Raw genomic sequence first — 14,057 nt, forward strand, 5'->3', positions numbered from 1 at the left:
AAAACTTCCGAATCCGATTCCGAAAATTTAAATTATATTCTTCGTAATTAATTTATTATAGTTAAAGGTGAAGGTACCACTGATTCGAAATGCCGATTCTATAGAGAAGAAGCGGAAAGAAACTCCGCAGTTACTCTAAATTGCGTTTTCTTATAAAATTGGTAATATCTTGTATGAAATACAGCGTCACTAAATCCACACTTATCAAATGTGAACAAAAAGTATTAACTTTTACCGATAAAATAATTATCGATAATTTACCAAGCGCGTCACTGCTTAGCATCCCGGTAGTGAGATCGTTCAATATTCCCCGTCAAGCCTCGGAAAAGCTCTAGAAAGAGATAGTTAATAGCCTACATAGCTTTTCAAATGTGTTCGACAAGGATAGACTATACTTCCGAATACGAACCAAGGAAATTCATAAAAAAAAATGTATATAAAATATTTATTTTAATTAAAATCGACTTCCGGTTAGGAATTGTATGAGTTTTATACTATTTATTAGTTTAGGGGATATTTATACAGTTAATAGTAACCATTAGCCCTGGATTTGTAAGAAAATCTATAGAATATAGCCATAGATCTTACTAATAGATTTGATTTGAAGATAGAGATCCATAATAATACGTAAGCTAATTTTTTATCCAACATTCCTACGGGATCGGAAATTAAGCGGGTGAATCCGCGAGGCACGGTGTATCGTTAAAAGTATGGTTTTACTATTTTAGACTATGGCTTAACTTTTTTTTTTGAATTTTTAATTTTATTTTCTTTTGTATATTTAATAAAATTATTTTCTTTATACCTCAAATAGAACTTGAAATTAACATTTTATAAGCTGTGCGCGCGACTTCGTCAACGTCAGAATTTAAAAAAAAATCTAAAATAAAAGTAGCCTAAGTTACTCCTTATTACATCAGCTATCTGCCACTGAACGTCCCGTCAAAATTGGTCCTCCTGTTTCAGAGATCAACCGGAACAAACAGACAGACAGAGAAAAATTGTAAAAAACGTTATTTTGGTATATGTACCGTGTATATTCATATGCATTTAGTAAAAAGCGGTTATTTTAATATTACAAACAGACACTCCAATTTTATTTATAATAAGGCGATTAATTACACACAATTGGTTGACGTTCGTGTTAACTATAATATCATTTACAAAAAATAAAACTCAACAATAATAAGACAGTTAAGGTTGCAAGAATATTAATCAATAAAATAAAAATAACATCTCAACATTAGGTACATTGCAAACTTAGGTATACTTAGTGCTAGTTGTGAATTCGACTGTACTTTTTGTGTTTTTAGTTAACTTTTTATTGCATGCAGTGGCATAGCAAGGGGGGCAAGGGGGTGCATTATGGCCCGCGCGCTACTCACAAAGTCGTGCCAAATAGTGAGCAAAACAACAATTTGCTGGATACTTTTCATTTTTATTATAATTGATTTTTGGAAAATATATTTCAAATTTAGTGCCATAATTGTTGCCGCTATTGGCGCAGAGGTCACAGCCATGGATTGTAGGGAATATATCCGCCAACTCGTATTGGAGTACCGTGGTGGATTAAGCTCTGATCCTTCTCCTACATGGGGAAAGAGGCCTATGCCCAGTAGTGGGATATTAGAGGCTGAAGCGAATTGTTGCCTTATAGTTATAGGATAAATTTTAATTTGTAAAAAAAGGCACACTACTAGCTCATTTGCACAGTTTGTAGTGCTTTCTGGTTCACGGGTTACCGGTTCGGTTCCCGCCTTAGTCTGGGTGTAATATTTGTATTTATATAGGTATATGTAATATTTCTATGTATATGTATTAAAAAAAAGTATTTAGCTATGTCAGTTGCTGTTACCTGTAACACAAACATTAAGTCGCTTACCGTAGGAACAGGCGACCGTGTGTGTGTATTATATATATTTATTTATTATTTATTATTACTGTACGGATGGGACTGAGGAGTGTTAATTTAAAAAGACGTGTTCATAGCAAAACTGCATGTTTATTACTGACATTTAAATATAAGGCTTATAAGGTATACAACATACCTATACTACATACTTAGAACGTATACAACTTACTTATACGTATACTACTATACTACACGCCCAACCAAAAAAAGAAAAAAAAAATACAATAATACAATAATTGTATTTTTTTTTTAGTTTTAAAGAAACAAAGCTTAAATGATAAACAAAAAAAAAATAAGTAAAGTTACATTAGTATTTTTTTTTTTTTTAATAAAAAGCGTCGGTACATACATAGGTTGATTAACTTATAGGTACCACTTATCTAAATAAGTACTAAGTAAAGGAAAGAAATATAATATATGCTTAATTATAATACAACTTAGTGTTGTTTTTATGTACAGTTTTCTCTGCACCTTTGTATAAAATTATTACATTGGGGTTAATTTCCTTAACAACTAAATATGGTCCGATATAAAGAGGATCAAACTTTTTTCTATTTTCATTTCTTATTAAAACAAAATCTCCTTTTTTGTATGAGATAGGATTAACATAACTATCATATCTTAATTTTCGCATATCCTTAGATTTAGATAAATTTTCTCTCGCTTGCATTTGAGACTTTTGTAAGCGAAACTTAAGTTCGTGAGGATAACTTGAATAATTATATAATGGCTCTAAAGAGTTTACTAAGTTACTAGGGATGTTACAGGGTTTTCCATAAACTAATTCATATGGAGTATATTTGGTTTCACTATGTACTGTAGTGTTATAGGCAAAACACCAATATGGTAGCCATGTACTCCACTCGCGTGGTTCATTTTTAGTCTGAATTCTGAGAAATGATATTAAATGTTTGTGATTATTTTCTAAAGATCCTATTGTTTCGTGGTGATAAGGGGTGGAAAACATAGGTTTGATATTTAAAATTTTACAAACCTCACGCATTGTTTGCGAAACGAACTCGGTGCCTCTGTCACTTAGAATTTCTCGAGGTATGCCATGCTGTAAAATAAATTTACTTACCAATGTTGATGCTACGGTGTTTGTTTCCTTGTTTTCGAGCGGATAAGCCTGTATAAATTTCGTTAAATTGCACTGAACAGTAAGTATATATGTATAGTTATATAAATCTCTATCTAAAGGACCTATTAAATCTACAAGTATACGATCAAATGATATCCCACTGGTTTCGGTAATCACCATGGGTTCTTTAATGTACTTAAAATGCTTTTGCCGTTGGCATTGATCACATTTTCGTACAAACTCCGTCACATCCTTTTCTAATCCTGTCCAAAAATATTTCTGTCTAATATTATTAATCATACGTCGAATTCCAGCATGTCCACTTGTGGCCAACAAGTGATAGTCATTCAAGATAACGCGTTTGTCGTCATTTGATATTATTTTTCTTACACCTTGTATTACATGTAATCTTAGTCCGGACCATTCTTTACTTTCATTTATACATTTACTTAACTTCTTTATAATTTCTTTATTTTCATTTGTACGTACAATATATAAATTATTTATTTTTAATTTTTTACTAATTAAACACAGATCCCTCGCAAAGACACGTCGTGTACATTGTGATTGAGCCTCTGGTTTTACAAATAATATTTTTTCATTTGGTAAATACGCAAAATACTTGTTTTCTTCTGTCACACCACTTTTACACTTCTGCCACTCCGTCTTACTAACAAAATTTAACTCCACATAATCCTTCGGTTTTCTGAGAACTTCTACCACTCTTGGTTGATCAGACCAATCGTAATTTGAAGCCTCATCATCCGATTGATTTTGCGTTATTGCTTTATTTGCTCTATTACGCATTGCCCTAGTCATTACCATCATCCTAATGTTAGCGTGTAAATCTTTCAATTCGTCACTTGTCACTCTTAAACGAGATAACGCGTCTGCAGCTACGTTATCACGTCCTCTTACATACTCTATTATAAAGTCATACTCTTCCAGCTGTAATCTAAACTTCATCAAACGACTAGATGGATTTGTCATACTAAAAAGCGATATTAAAGGTTTGTGGTCGGTTTCAATTATAAATTTTCTCCCGTATAGATATGGCCGAAAGTATTTAATAGACCATACAATAGATAACAACTCTTTTTCTACTGTCGGGTAATTACATTCAGCTTTATTAAGCGTGCGACTTGCAAAAGCCACCGGTCGGCGGTCTTGGTTACATAAAACGGATCCTATTGCATATCCAGAAGCGTCAGTCTGTAATATGAATATGTTGTCATTGTTTAGTATGGGATATTGCAACAAAGGTGGTGATATTAATAATTCTTTTATTTTAATAAAAGCTTCTTGGCAATTTGTGTCCCACGAGAAAATTACATTTTTGCGCGTAAGCTTATTTAAAGGTATACATAACTTAGCGAATTGTGGTATAAATTTTCTATAATAGTTAGCAAATGCTATGAATCGTTTTACTTCTTCTGCTGATTTTGGAATGGGATAATTTTCTATTATTTTTGACTTATTTGGGTCGGGTCGAATCCCGTCAGATGAAACTATATGTCCGAGATAAAGTAACTCTTTTTGTAGGGAAACACATTTCGCCGGATTTAATTTTAAATTAACTTTTCGGAGTCGTTCAAATATTGCGATTAAATTTTGATTATGTTGGTGTAAATTTCGTCCGAAACATACTAAATCATCTAAATAAATGAGACATTTTTCATAATTTAAACCAGACATCGCTACTGTCATAGCTCTAGAAAAGGCATTGGGACTTGTTTTTAACCCCATAGGCATACGTTTCATTTGGTATTGTCCCGTGTGGGTGGTGAATGCAGTATATTTTCGGCTTTCTGGATTTAACGTTAGTTGATAATATGATTGATATAAGTCAAGATGTGTAAAGTACATTGAACCAGACAAAGCATCTAATATGTCGGATATATTGGGCAGTGGAAATTTGTCGTCTATTATGCGGTCGTTAAGTTTCCTAAAATCGATCACTAACCTCCATTTTTTCTCCTTACCATCATCTTTCTTAGGCACCAGTAACACTGGGCTCGACCATTCGCTAGCTGCGGTCTCAATTATATCGCTTTTAAGCATACTTTGTACTTGACACTCAATTTCTTCTCTCTGAGCATAAGGCAACCGATAAGGGTTGGTATATACCGGGTCATTATTTTTTAAATGTATAGAATGTGAGTAAATATTTGTGGCTGACAATTTATCGCCGTTCAATTGAAAAATATCCGAATATTTCGCACATATATTTTCTATACATTTTCTTTCTTCTAAATTTAACGAATCTAAGTTTAACTCTTTAAACATTCTTCGCACTCGATTCCCATCACTTTCATACTTTTCATAGTTACAAATTACGTATTCTGATAATTGTTCTACTTCCGGATTAAAGTAACTTAAACGTATGGTTTCATCTCTACAATTTAATATTTGTATTCTAAGTTTTTCATTTTTTGGCTTACTTATACTACCCGCTATAAAAACTCCATCGCATAACTGTTTCGGAAATACAACACAGTCGTCCTTGAAGTTAGTATTCACAAAATAAAATAGCTCGCAACGTGGCGGAATATCTATGTAATAATTTTTTCCTAAATAACCTGTATCCATGGGAATAGTTATTGTTTCTGAATTTAATTTTAAAGTTACGTTATTAGTTTCATAATTTACAATAGCCTTATATTTTCGTAAAAAATCGCGGCCTAAAATACCATGTTCCGGGAAATTCATATTTTCAATAACATAAAAAGTGTGAATAAACTCTAAATTTTGCATGCAAACTTTCAAATTAATAAAACCTTTTGTTATAATTGTACCACCTATTCCTTTAATTTTTTGAACATCATTAATTATAGGTAGATGCCGCACCGCCTCATATTTCACGACTGATAAGGACGCTCCGGTGTCGACCATCCATTTGAAATGTAAACTGTTTACTATGGTATCTATACTATTGCTATTTGTAAATGCATTTATAAATTTAGGATCGAAAAAACTGGTTTTTGGTAGTATTATTGTTATCAGTTACTTGACCTTGCTCTTGGTTATGTAAATAGTGTACGTTGTGACCTCTAGTCGAAGATCCACGTGATCGGTAGAATTGACCACCTCTGGGCCTTTGTCCAAAAAAAGGTCTTTGTCCACGAGGATTGTCTGACCTTGAGTAATTTTGGAAACAATTAGAAGAATTTTGAGAGGTCCATCTCTGAGCAAAAGGACTGAGTGTCGAGTAATTATTAAAATATGCACGGTTACCTCTCTGTGCTGCGCAACCTCGACCTCGCTGATTGTAAGATAAGTACCTTACCTGGTTTAAATTTCTTCGACCCACTCGACGAGCGTAAAACATGGACTCCCTCGGCTCACTGCGATTTGAAGACAACTCTTCCTCTTTTGCAGCTTGAATAACGTCCTTGAGAGAGTCGTAGTTGCGTGCTGTCAAAATCAAACTCAAATTTTTGTTACGCAAACCGTCTGCGAAACGATGAACCGCTAGCTTTTCGTTTAGTGGCTTTAATATATTATATGCTGACGTATTACCATCCGCCTGCGATACAGTCAATTGCGTAAATAACTCCTCTAACGACTTACCGTATTCTTCAATAGATCGCGATCCTTGGTTACAAGTAAGTAACTGAGAGTGCAAGGCTGTGCTAGATTTTGTTGTAAGAAGATGTTTTCTAATATCAGTAATTAAACTTGAACAATTTGTGTAAGTTTTTTCTAATCGCAACTTTGCACTTTCTGTTAAACGTGTTTTTAAAACAAAATTAATAAGAGAACTCTGTTCTGTCGGTTCAATCATAGTACTATACAAATCTATAGAATCTATCATTCGTTTTGTCATATCCTCAGAACCATCCATCACCGGAATTAAGCTCACGGCAGTTTTAAGGTCAAATTTCGCCATTATGCTGTCGTTATTGGTGCTTACGATAGGGGCGTAAGAATAAATTTTACGATACAACTTCTGTATACTTAAACATACATTTTCAATTAAATTCGCATATTATATTTTTAATATTCGTCATAATTATAATTGATCTACTAAATTATACTAACCAACTTGTTCTACTCTCCTTAACGGTCCTAGTTTACATATAGCTTCTCTCAATATTTGTAATTCTGCATATATTTTTTTTTAACCTATTAGCCATTACTTAACTAAAATATCCATTTTATTTATTCTATAAGTTCGAAACAATTTAACAAATTAAACTCCTTATTATAATATCTAAATTAATAACTTAAAGACTTTAGGATACAAAATATATTCTTCTAAATTAATAATAATAATAATATAAAGTATTAATTAAAATATAGTGGTAGGTATTTCGATATACATACTGTAAACGCGGTACTATTAGCGTAAAAAAAAAAGACACTTTATTGACCTTTCACTTCACTATAGTTACTTGTTGTAGTTACACGATTACATTCACGATTCGACGATCGACGATTAGACGTTCGGTCCAGCTCCAGACTCATATTGACGGGCTCCACGTTCACGTGCTTCACGGAACCGATGGCTCACAGATTGGCGAATAGATTCATCTCGCAAAGCGCTGTTCATCCAGCTCTGGTGACATTTTTTTGTAGAAACGATCAACAACACGTTCATAGAGGACATGTGCCTTGATATGCTGTAAATGTCTCAACTTTTGAGTGGCACATGATGACGGACTTGCATAGGTACACACACTAACTTCTCATAAAAAAAAATTAATGAAATAACTGGATTTTATTATCACGCCACAACTTAAGTCTCACGTGTTTTCAGAGTGATACTGTCCACCGTTCACATTTTATTATTTTTTAATAAAAGTTCGCCGCCGCAATTCCATTGTTCTCGGTTATTTGATACACTTAGAGAAAACGCGCCGCGTCAACTTGCAGGGTCGCCATGTACGGATGGGACTGAGGAGTGTTAATTTAAAAAGACGTGTTCATAGCAAAACTGCATGTTTATTACTGACATTTAAATATAAGGCTTATAAGGTATACAACATACCTATACTACATACTTAGAACGTATACAACTTACTTATACGTATACTACTATACTACAAATAGTCTAAATCAAACTCTAATAAGATATTCATAATAGAAATGGCCATGTGGCTACGGCATCTAAGAATATAGCCACCCCCTCTCTTCCCGTGGGTGTCGTAAGAGGCGACAAAGGGATAACACAGTTCCACTACCATCTTGGAACTTAAAAAGCCGACCGATGGCGGGATAGCCATCTAACTGCTGGCTTTGAAATACACAGGCCGAAGACGGGCAGCAGTGTCTTCGGTGCGACAAAGCCAGCCCTGCGGTCACCAACCCACCTGCCCAGCGTGGTGACTATTTATTTATTTATTTCATACATTCAAGCTTACAGAGCTTTGCTCCAGACACGAGTAAGTCAGTCAAAATAAAAAACTGCAAAAACACAGGTATGACAAATGAAGAAAATAATGATAAATGTAGAATTAGAAATACACAATCTTATCAAAATACAATAATTAAAATTTACAATGTCAATAAAAATATACTTACTCAGTTGATAATATTAAAAGAACTAAATATCAATAATTTTGTTAAGAAATTCATATGTAGAAATTACAATATAACAATGTCAAAATAAAATATCTAGTCAAAATTCAGAGTTCTGTTTATAAACGTTCTGTTGGACTATGGGCAACACACATGAGTTCGCGCCATTTTTTGACACGAATTTGAGAAGGCCTATGTCCAGTAGTGGAATGCAATAGGCTGAAATTATGAATAAAAATGGCACGCCTTTCTACTGGCAGGGTTGACGCAACAAATTGGGGAGAGGATGTTATTTTAATTTATTTATATATTAATTTGCGAGTATATTTTACATATATTATATGGATTACGGTTAGTGGTATTTGGTGATGGATTTTGATAATCCTTTCTTATATTCAAAAGTTGGTGCTTGTCGGGTATCCCATTCTAAGTGAGAACTGACGAGTAGCTTTTTTTTCATTTTTTTTATGTCACTAGGTCGGCAAACAAGCGTACGGCTCACCTGATGGTAAGCGATTACCGTAGCTTATAGACACCTACAACGCCAGAAGCATCGCAAGCGCGTTGCCGACCCAATCCCCAATCCCCCAGGAGCTCTGGTCACCTTACTCACCAACAGGAACACAATACTGCTTGAAAATAGTATTATTTTGTTGTGATCTTCTGTAAGGTCGAGGTACTACCCCAGTCGGGCTGCTCCATATTTTGAGCAGGAAATTCCTGCTGTGCCCTACCTCAGATGGAGGAGAGGAGATGACTAGGAGATGTAATAATAGGTTTCAGAATACGCTTCAGCCTGTAATATCCCACTGAATGGCATAGGCCTCTTTGCCCATTTAGGAGAAGAATACAATACAATACAAAATATACTTTATTGTACAACCAAAAACAATACAAATAACATAAAAGAAAAAGAAACAAGCGAGAAATAATAATAATAATAACAAAAAAAAAGGAATGTACAAAAGGCGGTCTTATCGCTAAAGAGCGATCTCTTCCAGACAACCTTTAGAAAAAGGACATGAATAAGAATAAAGCGGCATAGAGGTGAACTTTAAAATAATATATGTAAACACATATAATTATATAACTATACATACACTTGAATAGATATAATTACAGGCATGAAACTACATATAAGAGTACATTCATAAACATGGGGTAGTCCCCAGTCGGGCTGCTCCATATTTTGAGCAGGAAATTCCTGCTGTGCCCTACCTCAGTTTAGCTTTAGGCTATCGCTAATAATACGTATTTGAATCCAGTTTTTTTTTTGGAAAGTTCACTGCTTCCTCCATTCCATCCATTACCCTCCCATCATCATCCCATTACCATCCATCACAAACAAACAATAAATCGAATTTTTCTTCATTATAATATTAATATAGATCAATATTCATTTCAAGTTTTGAATGTCATTGATTGACGGTAGGACGGGTAAATTTTAGGGTGATTCTGACACCCTTTAGAGACGGATCCCTAATAAAAAAGGGGTCAAATAAGCCATTTAAGCCGTGACGAAGCTTAAATTTGTTAAAGAAACTTTTAAGTACTTATGAATGTAAGAAAATTTATAAAAAGTTTATTGCAAAGATGATTATTGCTTTTGATTGAGCTGTATATGATCGTGTATCGATTTTGATGATTCTTGTTTTAATTGAAAACTGATGCTTGTTTTGTAGTTCCATTTAAATTTAATCGATATCTGATAAAACTACTTGAGTAATCTTTGATATTCTGTAGTGTATTAGCTCATTATAGCGTATTATATTATATTAGCGTATATACATATATCCTAAACCTAAGTATAAATTACGTGAGTAACATATTAATAAAGTAGTCTTACTAAAGCATTCGACATGGTTTGATTTCCATCTCCCATTACAACCTTTATATGGCGACCCTGCCAGGATCCGGCTATGCCGTGTGTCGCGTGTGTGAAAATGAAACTTTATATTATTGAACATTGGACTTTAGTTGTGAGCAATTATTGAGTTAAATTTTTTTTTAATATTTTCTTCTGAGAATGTGCCAGTCCAAGGTTGAAAAAGAAGAAGTGTTCATCACTCAAAATTCTGCTGGAGGTGTGATTTCCGCGAACAACGAGATCTTAAAATATCATTTATCGACGATAAGCATCGTGCTGATAGTGATATGTACAATTTTATTTCTGGGAATTTGCTATTTTTTATACAAGCAATACAAGAATTGCCACCAATCCTGGATTCGAGCGCAGATTTCACGAAATATTATCCGACATTCCCTGAACAGAAGCAGAGCTCCTGGTGAGATGTACGAGTGCAGCATTCGAGGCAATGATCCCAATAACACCAAATAATACCAGTACCCAGGGTTTGTAAATGAAGAGTGTTATGCGCGCATTTCTATGGACATTATATAACATAAGTATATAGAATTAATTATGTTTACATTATTTTTATTATGCGGCAATATTTAGATTTTATGATTATTATTACTATATTTTATTGTTAATGTTATTAAGACTTACGTTTAAGTCAAATATTTAATATGATATGACTGAATCTGATCTTAATCAATTGTATACACAGTTAAAAGATATTAAGACGTATCTTATTAAAATAGGCCCAAGTAGAAGAAAAGGTGAAATTGTTATTAGAAAAATTAAAGAGGCCGATAATTTGGTTCATAGATTTAATTTAAATTTGGAATTATTAAATAAGTTATCTGATAAATTTAAGGTCGATGAATGTTTAAGAATAGAGAAAATAAGTATATGTTTTTTTTGAATTGTATGAATCTATCATAGATTTATGTAGTAGCTTGTCTTCTGAAAAAATAAACAAAAATATGGCTAAGTTTGATCTTAAGATTGCTATGAATTTATTACCGATTGCATCTGATGATGAGGTCAGTATCAAACAACTTATTGACAGCATAGAATATTACATGTTAGAACTCGACGAGGACTCAAAGAAAAAATTAATTCATTTCGTACTAAAAAATCGACTCTCACAAAATGCAAAATTAAAATTAGAAACTAGTTATGATAATATTGAAAGTCTAATTCGGGCAATAAAATGTAATTTATTACCTAAAAAGTCCGCACCCTCTATCCAAGCTAAATTAAATCAGTTTAAACAAAATAATTTGTCAATTGAAGAATATGGTAGGCAAATAACAAATATGTTTGTAGACTTGACGATATCTCAGTCGGATGGTAACGAATCTGACTTTAAAGTTTTAAAACCGAGAAATGAAAAACAAGCTATTAAAATATTTGCTGACGGACTGAGAAACCGTCGTCTCGGAACTATTGTTACAGCTAGAAATTACTCGTCCTTGAACGACGCGGTCCAAGCGGCCCTAGACGAAGACTCCTCATCAGTTCACTCCGGAGACGTTTTGACTATGCGTCATCAAAATTATAATCAATATTATAATTACAGAGGTCGTAGGAATTTCAACACTGGACAATTCAGAGGTCGCCGTGGTCACGGCACGTACTTTCAGCATCATTCTCAAAATCCATCTTTTAGAGGTCGAAGCGCGGAACGAGGCTGGAGACGCGGCAATTTTCGAGGAACTTCAAGGCCACATAATAATAAAAGTAAGTTATATTATAATAATTACAATAAAAAGAATCAAGGGTCGAGCAGACAGCAAACCATGCATATTTTGACAAATTCGAATGATAAAAATTCTAATACTGACAACCCTAATAATTTTTTTCGTGACTAAAAATATTATATTATCATCTAATAGTACTTGTTATGTAAATATTAATTCATCAAACAATTATTCTTATAACTTATTACTTGACACTGGCGCCTCAATTTCAGCTGTTAAGTATAAACATATCATTGCACAGAACATTCCAATCCATAAAGAGAATCTTGTAGTCAGCGGTCTGGGAGGTAAAATCAACGCTATCGGATATGTTTATCTAGATCTTTTGATTGAGGATCAAATTATAAATCATCAATTTTATGTATTTGATTCATTGCCATGTAAGGCTAGTGGCATACTTGGACATGATTTCTTTAATAAATATTACGCGATCTTGAACTTTAATGCTTGTTCATTAACATTGTGGAATCAAGGTATTAAGATAAATTTACCTATAAACATGGAAAATAATTTGTTAAATATACCAGCGCGATCTGAATCTATACATTTTATTCAAACTAATATGATTGAAGAATGTGTAGTTAGTCCATCTGAAATTCAAAGTGGAATTTTTATCGCTAGTACTTTAGTTAAACCGACAGACGGACAAATACCTATACGTATCTTAAATACAACTGAACAAGATTTACAATTGAAAATTAATGATTTTAAACCCATTATATTCTTAGCTAGTGATTTTCATATTTGTTCTTTTGAAAAACCACCTAATAATTCTGAACGAGTTAAAGAGTTATTGTCAATCTTACAACTAGATCACTTAAACAAAGAGGAGAAAAGTAGCATTTTATCCTTATGTGCTAAATACAATGATATTTTTTATATTAAAGGTGATAAATTAAACACAACGAAATTATATAAGCATTCTATTATTTTAAAACCAAATACAGTACCAGTGTATTCCAAGCCTTATCGACTTCCTCATTCACAAAAGGAAGAAGTCAAAAAACAAATAGATAATTTATTAAAAGAAGGCATTATAGAGCCATGTAATAGTGAATGGAGTAGCCCTGTTCTTTTAGTACCCAAACGTTCTGAGGGAGATAAAAAATGGCGTTTGGTAATAGATTATCGAAAACTCAATAATTGTATCGTAGATGACAGATTTCCACTCCCGAATATTAACGAAATTTTAGATTCACTCTCGGGGTGCATTTATTTTTCACATTTGGACTTAAATCAAGGATTTTACAATATTGAGTTAGAAGAAAATAGTAGAAAATATACCGCATTCTCTTCTGGTCAATATCAAATGACTAGACTTCCTATGGGGCTCAAAACTAGTCCTAGTTCCTTTTCACGTATGATGACCATGGCAATGGCGGGACTCACATATGATAAATGCCTTTGTTATCTTGATGATTTAATAATTATGGGAAGAAATTTAGAAGATCATAATAAAAATTTAATTGAAGTCTTTGAAAGGATTCGGAACTTTAATTTAAAATTAAACCCGTCTAAATGCGATTTTCTTAAAAAGCAACTACTTTATTTAGGGCACGTTGTTTCTAGTGAAGGTGTCTTACCCGATCCTGAAAAGATTACTGTTATTAAAAATTACCCGGTTCCACATAATGTTGATGAGACTAGGAGGTTTGTAGCTTTGGCAAATTTTTATCGAAAATTCATACCAAAATTTGCAGAAATTGCATATCCTTTAAACGCGTTGTGTCGTAAAAATATTAAATTTAATTGGGACAAAAATTGTCAAAAATCGTTTGAAACTTTAAAATATCATATAATATCGCCTCCAATATTACAATATCCCGATTTTTCCGAGAAAAATCAATTTATAATCCAAACAGATGCCTCAGGCTATGCAATTGGAGCTATTTCATCGAATTCAGATAATCGCCCTGTTGCTTTTGCCAGTAGAAC

This window comes from Melitaea cinxia, chromosome 25, assembly GCF_905220565.1.
Source record: "Melitaea cinxia chromosome 25, ilMelCinx1.1, whole genome shotgun sequence".
Taxonomy (NCBI): domain Eukaryota; kingdom Metazoa; phylum Arthropoda; class Insecta; order Lepidoptera; family Nymphalidae; genus Melitaea; species Melitaea cinxia.